At 41.8% G+C, this 13,295-nt stretch overlaps 1 pseudogene; it reads right to left on the bottom strand.

Moving 5' to 3' along the window:
- Positions 1 to 513: 513 nt before the first annotated feature.
- Positions 514 to 13,195, bottom strand: LOC115104814 (helicase POLQ-like; annotated as a pseudogene).
- Between the last annotated feature and the right edge of the window lie 100 nt (positions 13,196 to 13,295).

Genomic DNA, 13,295 nt, shown 5'->3' with positions numbered 1-13,295 from the left:
GTTTCTGTGGACATTACGGATACTATTTGGAATTTGTCTGCGTTGTCGTGACTGTTCGAGCCTGTGGATTTCTGAACATAACGCACCAAACAAACAGAGGTATTTTGGATATAAAAATCATCTTTATGGAACAAAAGGAACATTTGTGTAACTGGGAGTCTCGTGAGTGAAAACATCCAAAGATGATCAAAGGTAAGCGATTCATTTTATTGCTTTTCTGATTTTCGTGACCAAGCTACTTTGATGCTAGGTGTTCATAATGTTTTGTCTAGTGATCGATAAACTTACACAAATGCTTGGATTGCTTTCGCTGTAAAGCATATTTTCAAAATCTGAATCGGATTAACAAAATGCTAAGCTGTGTTTTTCTATATTGCACTTGTGATTTCATGAATATAAATATTTTTAGTAATATTATTTGAATGTGGCGCTCTGCAATTAAGCGGTTGTTGATGACAACAGGTAAATTGTGATATAACTAAAGAGTTAATCAGGGTGATTTTTCCACAAATAGACAGGTAAAACACATTATGTTTTAATACACTCTGATAAACAATATGTTACATCAAACAATATTAACACACAAGGCCAAATAAAAGTAATGTTTACAAAATAAATCCACCCCAGCAACATATTTACAAATAGGAGAGATCAAGAGGCATCATTAACAAGTCATCCACCTCCTCCTGAAGTGCATCAGCTTTCTCATTCAACAGCATCTGAAACAAAGGAAGACCTCAAAAAAGGACAATGATCATGGAGTAAATGCTCGTCACGTCTCATCACAATCCCTTTTTCTACGATATTCAATGTTTTTATTTATTCTATATGGATTTAGGACGTAAACAGCGCAATTGTGTGTGTGTGTGTGTGTGTGTGTGTGTAAGCATTTGACAACAGTCATACTTTTGCAGAAGCAACAATACGATTGGCTTGTTTCTTGAAGAGGTTCTCCAAAGTCTTGACAAGAATGTTTGGGTCAGCGTTGGCCAGGTCAGCCAGTGTCTTATATCCAGCGTTGTACAGTTGCTTGGCTCTTCCCTGTCAAAAGCAGATAAAGGGTTACAGCATGCAAAAATACTTCTGGAACAATGCCTGCATACCTTGGCTAGGACAATTGCTCTTATAACTGGATACCTAAGATGTGGATATGTTTTTTGGGGCGTTTTGTTGACAGGTAAGTAGGACATTGTCACTATTTTGAGGATGATATAATGCCAATAAAATTAATAGAGATTTTTTTAAAGTCTGACCTCCATGACTCCCGCTACCTCCATGAAAGGGATGAGTTCGGCCTGGACACAGCCTGCGAGTCAGCTCAGTCAGGAGAGCGTTGAAGGACCAGAACTCCTCCAGCTCCTGATAACAGAGAGAGGACACAGTGAGATCAGTGGGGTCAAAATGGAAGGCAAAGAGCAGATAAAACTTAAGAGCTATTCTTAGTACTGAGAAGTGTTTGCAGTAACCCCAAACCCTGTTACACTGAGGTGAAATCTCAATGTTCTTATGATAATCTTGCATACGATATGGATCCATTTTCAGAGTGCCTCTATGAAACACTGACATGAGGGACAAAGATAGTTATATTTAGCTTGCCTGGTCCCCAATGACATACTCACTGAGTATACCAAATATCAGAATGGCGCCGGAGGGCATGGCTGCCGTTTTACAGGCTCCTAACCAATTGTGCCATTTTGCCTGTTTTTTCGTGTTTGTTTGTAACTTACTTTGTACATAAATGTTTCTGCCACCGTCTCTTATGACCAATTCTTATGACCAAAAAGAGCTTCTGGATATCAGAACAGCGACTACTCGCATCGAGCTGGAGAAAGATTTTTTCTTTAATGAGTCAGAAGCGAAGGATTTACTGCTGATACCAGACCAGGCCCAAATTCGTTGTTCGCAAGAAGAAGAGACCCCGATACAGGGGACGCAGATCCGGGTGCCTTGTGAGAATTTGGCGGCAAGTGGGTAACCCGCCTCTACCACCCGTCCTATTGGCCACCGTGCAAATACTGGAGAATAAACTGGATGAGCACCGTTCAAGACTATCCTACCAACAGGACATTAAAAATGAATATCTTATGTTTCACCGAGTTGTGGCTGAATGACGACATGGATAATATACAGTTGGATGGGTTTTCTGTGCATCGGCAAGACAAAACAGCGACTTCCGGTAAGACAAGGGGTGGTGGTCTGTCTATTTGTCAATAACAGCTGGTGCGCAAAATCTTATATTAAAAAAGTCTCAAAGTTTTGCTTGCCTGAGGTAAGAGTATCTCATGATAAGCTGTAGACCACACTAAATACCAAGAGAGTTTTCATCTATATTTTTCGTAGCTGTCCATTTACCATCACAAACCAATGCTGGCACTAAGACCGCACTCAACAAGATGCAAGCACTCCGACGAACCATCAAATAGGCAAAGCGTCAAAACAGGACTAAGATTGAATCCTACAACACAGAGTCAGACGCTCATCGGATGTGACAGGGCTTGCAAATTAAAAACTCAGCACTGTCAACTGCGTTTATTTTCAGCTAACTTAATGTGTAAATATTTGTATGAACATAACAAAATTCAACAACAGACATAAACTAAACAAGTTCCACAGACATGTGACTAACAGAAATGGAATAATGTGTCCCTGAACAAAGGGGTGGTCAAAATCTAAAGTAACAGTCAGTATTTGGCGTGGCCACCAGCTGCCTTAAGTACTGTAGTGCATCTCCTCCTCATGGACTGCACCAGATTTGCCAGTTCTTGCTGTGAGATGTTACCCCCCTCTTCCACCAAGGCACCTGCAAGTTCCAAGATATCTCCGATCCAAAAGGTCCCAGGCGTGCTCAATGGGATTGAGATCCGGGCTCGTCACTGGCCATGGCAGGCCACTGACATTCCTGTCTTGCAGGAAATCACGCACAGGACGAGCGGTATGGCTGGTGGCATTGTCATGCTGGAGGGTCAGGTCAGGATGAGCCTGCAGGAAGGGTACCACATGAGGGAGGGGGATGTCTTCCCTGTAACGCACAGTGTTGAGATTGCCTGCAATGACAAAAAGCTCAGTCCGATGATGCTGTGACACACCGCCCCAGACCATGACGGACCCTCCACCTCCAAATCGATTCCGCTCCAGAGTACAGGCCTCGGTGTAACGCTCATTCCGTCGACGATAAACGTGAATCCGACCATCAACCCTGGTGAGACAAAACTCCTTCTGATCCAGTGATCTGTGGGTTTCTGCCCATAGGTGATGTTTGGTGAGGACATGCCTTACAGCAGGCCAACAAGCCCTGAGTCCAGCCTCTCTCAGCCTATTGTGGACAGTCTGAGCACTGATGGAGGGACTGTGCATTTCTGGTGTAACTCGGGCAGTTGTTGCCATCCTGTACCTGTCCCGCAGGTGTGACGTTCGGATGTACTGATCCTGTGCAGGCATTGTTACACGTGGTCTGCCACTGCGAGGATGATCAGCTGTCCGTCCTGTCTACCTGTAGCGCTGTCTTAGGCGTTTCACAGGACATTGCATTGTATTTCCCTGGCCACATCTGCAGTCCTCATGCCTCCTTTGCAGCATGCCTAAGGCACGTTCACGAGGGACCCTGGGCATCTGGAATTTAGTGTTTTTCAGAGTCAGTAGAAAGGCCTCTTCAGTGTCCTAAGTTTTCATAACTGTGACCTTAATTGCATACCGTCTGTAAGCTGTTAGTGTCTTTTTTTAACCTTTATTTAACCTTTATTTAACCAGGCAAGTCAGTTAAGAACAAATTCTTATTTTCAATGACGCCCTGGGAACAGTGGGTTAACTGCCTGTTCAGGGGCAGAACGACAGATTTGTACCTTGTCAGCTCGGGGGTTAAACAATTTAAAGGCAATGCTACCAAATACTAATTGAGTGTAAACTTCTGACCCACTGGGAATGTGATGAAATACATTTAAGCTTTCTACTATTACTCTGACATTTCACATTCTTAAAATAAAGTGGTGATCCTAACTGACCTAAGACAATGACTTTTTACTAGGATTAAATGTCAGGAATTGTGAAACTGAGTTTAAATGTGTTTGGCTAAGGTGTATGTAAACTTCCGACTTCAACTGTAGGTATAACAGACTCAGACAGGGACAGGTTGAAAATATCAGTGACAACACTGGGTACACGTCCTCGTAATCCTTCATCCTTGTGATTGTTGACCTGTTTAAAGGTCTTACTCACATGAGCTACGGAGAGCATGATCACACAGTCGTCCGGAACAACTGGTGCTCCAATGCATGTTTCAGTGTTGCTTGCATCGAAGCGTGCATAGAAGCAATTTAGCTCGCCTTGTAGATTTGTGTCACTGAGCAGCTCGCAGCTGGGCTTCCTTTTGTAGTCTGTAATAAACTCAGCAAAAAAATAAACATCTTTTTCAGGACCCTGCCTTTCAAAGATAATTCATAAAAATCCAAATAACTTCACATATGTTCACTGTAAAGGGTTTAAACACTGTTTCCAAATCTTGTTCGATGAACCTTGAACAATTAATGAACATGCACCTGTGGAACGGTTGTTAAGGCGGGGCGGCAGGTGCATGTTCATTAACACCCAAATGTGATATGTGAAGTTATTTGGATTTTTATGAATTATCTTTGAAAGGCAGGGTCCTGAAAAAGATGTTCTTTGTCTTTACGATCTTTGTCCCCATGTGCAGTTGCAAACCGTAGTCTGGTTTTATTAAGATGGTGTAGGAGCTGTGTCTTCCTGGCTGAGTTGGCATTCAGGTTATGTCGATATAGGACTCGTTTTACTGTGGATATAGATATTTTGTACCTTTTGTTTCCTCCAGCATCTTCACAAGGTCCTTTGTGGTTATTTTGGGATTGAGTTGCACTTTTCGCACCAAAGTACGTTCATCTCTAGGAGACAGAACGCGTCTCCTTCCTGAGCGGTATGACGGCTACGTGGTCCCATGGTGTTTATACTTGCGTACTATTGTATGTACAGATGAAAGAGGTACCTTCAGGGGTTTGGAAATTGCTCCCAAGGATGAACCAGACTTGTGGAGGTCTAGAATTATTTTTCCTAAGGTCTTGGCTGATTTCTTTAGATTTTCCCATGATGTCAAGCAGAAGCACTGAGTTTGAAGGTCGGCCTTGAAATACATCCACAGGTACACCTTCAATTGACTCAAATGATGTCAATTACCCTGTCAGAAGCTTCTAACGCCATGACATACTTTTCTGGAATTTTCCAAGTTGTTTAAAGGCATAGTCAACATAGTGTATGTAAACTTCTGACCCACTGGAATTGTGATACAGTGTGATAAGTGAAATAATCTGTCTGTTAACAATTGTTGGAAAAACCACCCCCAGGTGGTAAGGGTAGGCAACAACACATATGCCACGCTGATCCTCAACACAGGGGCCCCTCAGGGGTGCGTGCTTAGTTCTCTCCTGTAATCCCTGATCACCCACGACTGGGAGTGTGGTGCCAGGGCAACAACCTCTCCCTCAACGTGATCAAGACAAAGGAGATGATCGTGGACTACAGGAAAAAAAGGCCAAAGCACACCCCCATTTCATTCGCAGGGATGTAGTGGAGCAGATCAAGAGCTTCAAGTTCCAAGTTGTCCACATCAACAAACTATCATGGTCCAAAACACACCAAGACAGTTGTGAAGAGGGCATGACAACACCTATTCCCCCTCAGGAAACTGAAAAGATTTGGCATGGGTCCTCAGATTCTCAAAAATTTCTACAGCTGCACCATCGAGAGCTGGTTGCATCACTGCCTGGTATGGTAACTGCTTGGCATCTGACAGAACGGCGCTACAGAGGGTAGTGCGTATTGCCCAGTACATCACTAGGGCCAAGCTTCCTGCCATCCAGGACTTCTATACCAGGCGGTGTCAGAGAAAGGCCCTATAAATGCCAAAGACTCCAGCCATTCTAGTCATAGACTGTTCTCTCTGCTACAGCACGGCAAGCGGTGCCGGAGCACCAAGTCTAGGTCTAAAAGGCTCCTTAACAGCTTCTACCCCCAAGACATAAGACTGCTGAACAGCTAATCAAATGGCTACCCGGACAATTTGCATTGACCCCCTTTTTTTAACACTGCTGCTACTCACTGTTTATTATCTATGCATAGTCACTTTACCCCTACATACATGTACATATTACATCGACTAACCTGTACCCCCACACATTGACTCAGTACCGGTACACCCTGTATATACAGTGGCTTGCGAAAGTATTCACCCTCCTTGGCATTTTTCCTATTTTGTTGCCTTACAACCTGGTATTAAAATATATTTTTTGAGAGAGTTTGTATCATTTGATTTACACAACATGCCTACCACTTTGAAGATGCAAAATATTTTGTGAAACAAACAAGAAATAAGACAACAAAAAATTACTTGAGCATGTATAACTATTCACCCCCCAAAGTCAATACTTTGTAGAGCCCCCTTTTGCAGCAATTACAGCTGCATGTCTCTATAAGCTTGGCACATCTAGCCACTGGGATTTTTGCACATTCTTCAAGGCAAAAGTGCTCCAGCTCCTTCAAGTTGGATGGGTTCCGCTGGTGTACAGCAATCTTTAAGTCCTACCACAGATTCTCAACTGGATTGAGGTCTGGGCTTTGACTAGGCCATTCCAAGCCATTTAAATGTTTCCCCTTAATGTAATCCAAGAAACGTTTAATCTCGTACAACGCTGTGTACTACTCCCTTCACAGAACAACGCACACTGGCTATAACCAGAATAGAAAGAGCAGTGGGAAGCCCCGGTGCGCAACTGAGCAAGAGGACAAGTACATTAGAGTGTCTAGTTTGAGAAACAGACGCCTCAAGTCCTCAACTGGCAGCTTCATTAAATAGTACCTACAAAACACCCGTCTCAACATCAACAGTGAAGAGGCGACTCCGGGATGCTTTTTTTATATTGTGCAACGTGGCCTCCCACTCCTCTTTCTATTCTGGTTAGAGCCAGTTTGCTCTGCTCTGTGAAGGGAGTAGTACACAGCGTTGTACAAGATCAAAAGTTTCTTGCCAATTTCTCACATGGAATAGCCTTCATTTCTAAGAACAAGAATAGACTGACGAGTTTCAGAAGAAAGTCCTTTGTTTCTGGCCATTTTGAGCCTGTAATCGAACCCACAAATGCTGACTCTCCAGAGGCCAGTTTTATTTCTTCTTTAAATCAGAACAACAGTTTTCAGCTGTGCTCATAATTGCAAAAGGGTTTTCTAATGATCAATTAGCCTTTTAAAATAATAAACTTGGATTAGCTAACACAACGTGCCATTGGAACACAGGAGTGATGGTTGCTGATAAATGGGTCTCTGTACGCCTATGTAGATATTCCATTAAAAAAAAAATATACAGTATATATACAGTGGGGCAAAAAAGTATTTAGTCAGCCACCAATTGTGCAAGTTCTCCCACTTAAAAAGATGAGGCCTGTAATTTTCATCATAGGTACACTTCAACTATGACAGACAAAATGAGAAAAAAAATCCAGAAAATCACATTTTAGGATTTTTAATGAATTTATTTGCAAATTATGGTGGAAAATAGGGTCTTTCAGCGTGACAATGATCCCAAACACACCGCCCGGGCAACGAAGGAGTTGCTTCGTAAGAAGCATTTCAAGGTCCTGGAGGGGCCTAGCCAGTCTCCAGATCTCAACCCCATAGAAAATCTTTGGAGGGAGTTGAAAATCTGTGTTGCCTAGCAACAGCCCCAAAACATCACTGCTCTAGAGGAGATCTGCATGGAGGAATGGGCCAAAATACCAGTAACAGTGTGTGAAAACCTTGTGAAGACTTACAGAAAACATTTGACCTCTGTCATTGCCAACAAAGGGTATATAACAAAGTATTGAGAAACTTTTGTTATTGACCAAATACTGATTTTCCACCATAATTTGCAAATAAATTCATTAAAAATCCTACAATGTGATTTTCTGGATTTTTTTTCTCGCATTTTGTCCGTCATAGTTGAAGTGTACCTATGATGAAAATTACAGGCCTCTCTCATCTTTTTAAGTGGGAGAACTTGCACAATTGGTGGCTGACTAAATACTTTTTTGCCCCACTGTATATATATTTTTTTATCTGCCGTTTCCAGCTTCAATAGTAATTTACAACATTAACAATGTCTACACTGTATTTCTGATCAATTTTATGTTATTTTAATGGACAAAAAAATGCTTTTCTTTCAAAAATAAGGACATTTCTAAGTGACCCTACACTTTTGAACGGTAGTGTATAAATGATTAAAAATAAAGAATTAAGAAGCACATAAAGGCTCTAACCTATCTGAAGTAGATCATCCAATCAGGCTTGCACTGGGAGACCATGTCATAGGGTGTTGCTGGATAGTTTCCTCTACCTGGCATCAGGCTCTCCAGGCCTTTAGACCGGTCTCTTTACAGGACCCCAGAGTAGGTCAGATCCACTGAGCCTGAGGAGGAGAGGGCAGACACACTTAAGAGTGTAGGATTGATTCATAGAAAAAACATGTCTCTGTAAAAGGATTGAAGGATTTCTAAGCATGAAACACACTGAGAATCTCACTGTCAAAAGACTAGCGATAGGAACTTATCACTCTGGGAGGCTGTTCCTTCTCTTGCTAAAACAAAAGCGGTACCTGCTGCTTGCCGAGTTAAGAAAATATAATTTTTACTTGTAGAATCGCAATGCTCGTCAGTGGCCAACAACTTAACTTTGAGCAAAAACAAGAGCATGAATCCCCACATGGGGGAGCAATTAGCAGTGACAACAAAAAGGAAAAAGAGGGAATTTTCTCCATACATCCATGGATGAGCCAGTCACACTTCATATGTGATGTAGGCTATGGGATGGTAGCTAGCTGATTGCACAGACGCAATGCACGCAACACTAAATACTTCCTCCAAGCTAGCTAACCAATGTAGCTAGTATTGATATTATAATGATTTAAAAACAGCTGTGGCCATCTGGCTAGTATCAACAAGGGCTTTCTACAAAATAGCAAGATTAGCACAGAAAGCTAGCTAGCAAACTAACAATGTCCTGGTATGGGAATATAAATGGAATTAACACCAGCTCTGGAGTGTTTGAGAGTAGTTCACCTTTGTAAGTAGCTCTTCCTAGCTTGGTGACCTGCAGAGTCCTATCCTGTGGCTCTGTGGACACAGTAACAAGGCCTTTCTCTTTCAACAGCTCAACATACTCCTGTGTCACCTCCCACAGGCTCTTCTCCAAGCACACCTGTTTCTTCTGGACAGACAACAAAGTCCATGAAGTCCATGACCTGCTCTAAGCTGTTCGTGATCTGAAGGGAGACAAAGAAAACAAACACAAAAACCATATCATTAATTCATTAATAAAGACCAAGTTCTTTGCTAAAAAGACACATTAAAAAAGGAAACAGGATTTTTCGGGAATTCACTTATGGAAATTCTTCAAGAAGTGCTCACATTTAATCCGATGACTGATAGGATGAGACTCAGGACACCCTTTCCGTTATCATGCATTAGGTTGCTTTTACAGATCTCCATTGGCGCAGACACAAGCTTTTTGACCTGAAAATACAAAAAGGTGGACAGGAACAATGCATTAGATGAGTCTGTCAGAACGTGCAAACATAAGGACCCAATGTCATTACATAGTACTACATGCACATGTTTACGGTTGTTGCTCTTTACCATGACTTTGTCTTTGTCCTGTAGGATGAGGATGCTCTCTCCATGAGTGTCTATCCCGGCCCTTCCAGCCCTCCCCACCATCTGCTTGTACTGGCTCCTCTTCAGGAAGTCTACTGCCATGTACGGAGAACGCAGAATCACCCTGGTTCAAACACACAATGATGGATCCAATTAAGTCTATAAGAACTGCCATTATCTAACATAGAGATGCAACTTATGTTATGACATGTCACATGTGAGAACAGCTATTCCTAGTAGCCTTAGTAGCAGTAAAGTAGTCTGAGACAGGTTAGCTTCTTTGCTTTGGCTTACCTCCGAGCAGGTAGGTTGATCCCTGCAGCCAGTGTGGGGGTGCAGGTGAGGAGACAGAGAACCCCAGCAGAGTAAACCTCTTCCACCAGCTTCCTCTCCTCACTGGTCGTCCCACTGTGGTGATAGGCCAGGCCATACGGCACTGTCTTCTTGAGCACCGGACACAGGGAGCCGTTCCCACTGCTCCTTAGCACCACCAGCAACACAGCCTTCTCTGCCTGCTTGCACTGGATAAAGTCCCTGGAGAATTCAAGAAGAAGTGGCATGTTGGATCAATCACAATCCACACAATCACAGCCACTGGGCAGGCTTACCATGATTTGGAATACAGAGAGGAGGGATACAAAGATATGTCTCTTACTTTTTCAGGTATTTGCAGATCATCTCAGCCAAGTTCTCACCATTTTTCTTGGTGGGACAGAAAACAAGGCACGACTGGCTGGCTTGGAATGACCTCAGTTACCAAGGCAACAATATGATCCTGATCGATCTTCTGCATTGCACTGGAGTACTGGAAAACAGAAGGATTAGTCAGGTGTTAAGACTTCAAATACAATGTGTCAGCCTTCAACAGCCGACTGCCTGGTACTGAAGACAAGTATATATTTCATTATAAACCGGGTAGTTAGAGCCCTAAATGATGATTGGCTGAAACCGTGTTATATCAGACCGTAATTAACGGGTAAGACAAAGCATTTATTTTTACTGCTCTAATTATGTTGGTAACCAGTTTATAATAGAGATAAGGAACCTCTGTGTTTGTGGTATATTACCAATATACCACAGCTAAGGGCTGTATCCAGGCACTCCGAGTCATAAGAACAGCCCTTAGCCGTAGTATATTGGCGATATACCACGCCCCCCTCGGACCATATAAAATATGATGACTCTTCAAAATAAAATGGATGAACATGCCTTAAAGTTTAGGAGCCAAGAAAACCTGAAACACTCCTCCTCTTTTGGGTCCACCTCGTATATGCTGTCCTTCAGTTTAACATACTCATTCAGTTCGACCTGAAACAAACACCATGGCTATCAGTGGCCTACAATCACAGAGACAAAGCAGTATACAACCCGCAGTCTAACTTGTATCCATTTTAAGTAAGGTTTCAAAGAATATATATGTTGGTGATTTTCATGTTGCATGTAGACTCTCAAACAAGAAGTAGGCATACCACAGAGGATAAAATAGCACTGTGTATATCAAGCCTATGGTTAGGAAATTACAAACCGGTCTGAATTCATTAGTGTAGTTATCTGCGCTCAGAAATCTCTGAAGATCTTGGACATTGCCCAGTGTAAGCACTCAGTCCAATGATCTGAGTTGACTCTGTGTAAAGGAGAAAATACATTTTTCAAAAGATCTCCAATCTCCATGAACATGATGAGAGTAAGAATAGCAGTCACACTTACTGCTGACATAGAGCACTTTGGCTAGAGTCATCTCAATGATAGCTCCTCTGCTACCATCACCCAACATGTGGAGCTAATAAAAACAGAGAAATAATTACACACTACTGTACAATATAATTGATTGCATCAAATACACATTGCATCAGAGGATTCACTTTTAGTGTTTAGTGAGTGGCTATTCTATATTTGCCAATGATAATGTCTTAGATGTTTATGTAATAAGATATTTGCATACCTTGTCAACAACCACCAGCCCCACATTGTCCAGTCTGATGGCCTCTGAGGGAGTTGACCAGGCTGTGGGCCTTCTCTATGGTGCCGATGTACAACTTGCCCCTTCTCTTCACTGTAGGGAATCTGCCCTTACTGCCAGCATACTCCTCCACCATGAAGTCCAGCTCCAGGCCAAAACTGGCCAACCCTCGAACCTTGAAATGCATGCAATACAGTGCTCAGATTTGCCATTGGCATGAGTTTTGTGACAATTTCCTAACCCAAATGTGACCTCAAATACTAAAATGTTAGATAATAATCCCTGTGTAGTTGGATGAAAGGGGAATTATAGATATTTTGTGAACATAATATAATGACCACAATACCTTCTCCTGCACTAGAGATATGTATGGCAGGATGAAAAGGACATCCCTCTTTCTGCATAGAAGCTCTTTGAGGATGAGAATCTCAGCCACCAGAGTCTTCCCACCGCGGGTGGGCAGAGAGTAGATGAGGTTTCTCCTCTGCTGAACTGAGTCCAGGTTTACAATTCTTCTGCCATTCTGAAATAGAAGAGAGCATTGATTATGATCCTCTGTAATATGAAGCAGTGCAATAAATCCAATTACTCAAGACAACCACACACTTTTAAAAAGAGGTAAAACATGGTAAAATTGACACAGAACTGTAGTGAGGACATGCAATTAGACAGGGGAAAGGGGCAGAAAGCTATTCACCATATACAGTGGGGCAAAAAAGTATTTAGTCAGCCACCAATTGTGCAAGTTCTCCCACTTAAAAAGATGAGAGAGGCTTGTAATTTTCATCAAAGGTACACTTCAACTATGACAGACAAAATGAGGGAAAAAAATCCAGAAAATCACATTGTAGGATTTTTAATGAATTTTATGTTAGCAACACATACCTACTGTAATGAATTAGAGTTGGATCCGTTTAGATTTGTCTAATGCTTTACTAGTAAACATGCGTTTATTTAACGGATTAGCCCATCAGACGAGTAAATATATAAATCTAACTTCAAATTGAGTCCAGTGGAGTAAATAGACTGTATTTATTCTATTGACAGTGATACAATTAGTTCATATTTGCAGTACCATATTTTTATATTTTAGATTCATTATATTTGTTATCAGGAAGTATTAAGATGTGTTATATGGAAATTTAACAAACTATCACTTTGAAAATCCATTCATTTTGGGAGGAACTACTGATCATGCACCAACATTTAAACTTGAACAGGATGTGACGTCAATGTTGTTTTCTTAACACAGCAGGTTAAAAATGCTTGCTGTCCGATCTTTATAATGAAACATTTCACGGCTTGAAGGCAAATATAAGAATGCAGTTTTATTATTGTGTATACAATTCATTGATAGGGACAAAAGCACAATCATACTGACGTTTGTAATGATTAAGATAACCTAGTATTAGCTAGCCAAATGGCTAACCTCTAACTGTAGCTATGCCATCCATTGCTAGCTAACGTTAACTAGCCACATGTGTCCTATAAACTAGCTAACTATCCAGCATCCGACCCGTTTACTTACAGCTGCATTGGGGTCGGACATCATTCCTGTGTAGATTAAGAAACCACAGACCCAGTGCTGTAATATTTGGGATAATGAGACATTTCGGAGTACAAAGCATTTGTCATCCCTGGATTGATGT

The sequence above is a fragment of the Oncorhynchus nerka genome, linkage group LG22 (genome assembly GCF_034236695.1).
Source record: "Oncorhynchus nerka isolate Pitt River linkage group LG22, Oner_Uvic_2.0, whole genome shotgun sequence".
NCBI classification, from domain to species: domain Eukaryota; kingdom Metazoa; phylum Chordata; class Actinopteri; order Salmoniformes; family Salmonidae; genus Oncorhynchus; species Oncorhynchus nerka.
Note: the sequence above shows the minus strand (reverse complement) of the source record. Positions and strands in the feature narration are given on the sequence as shown.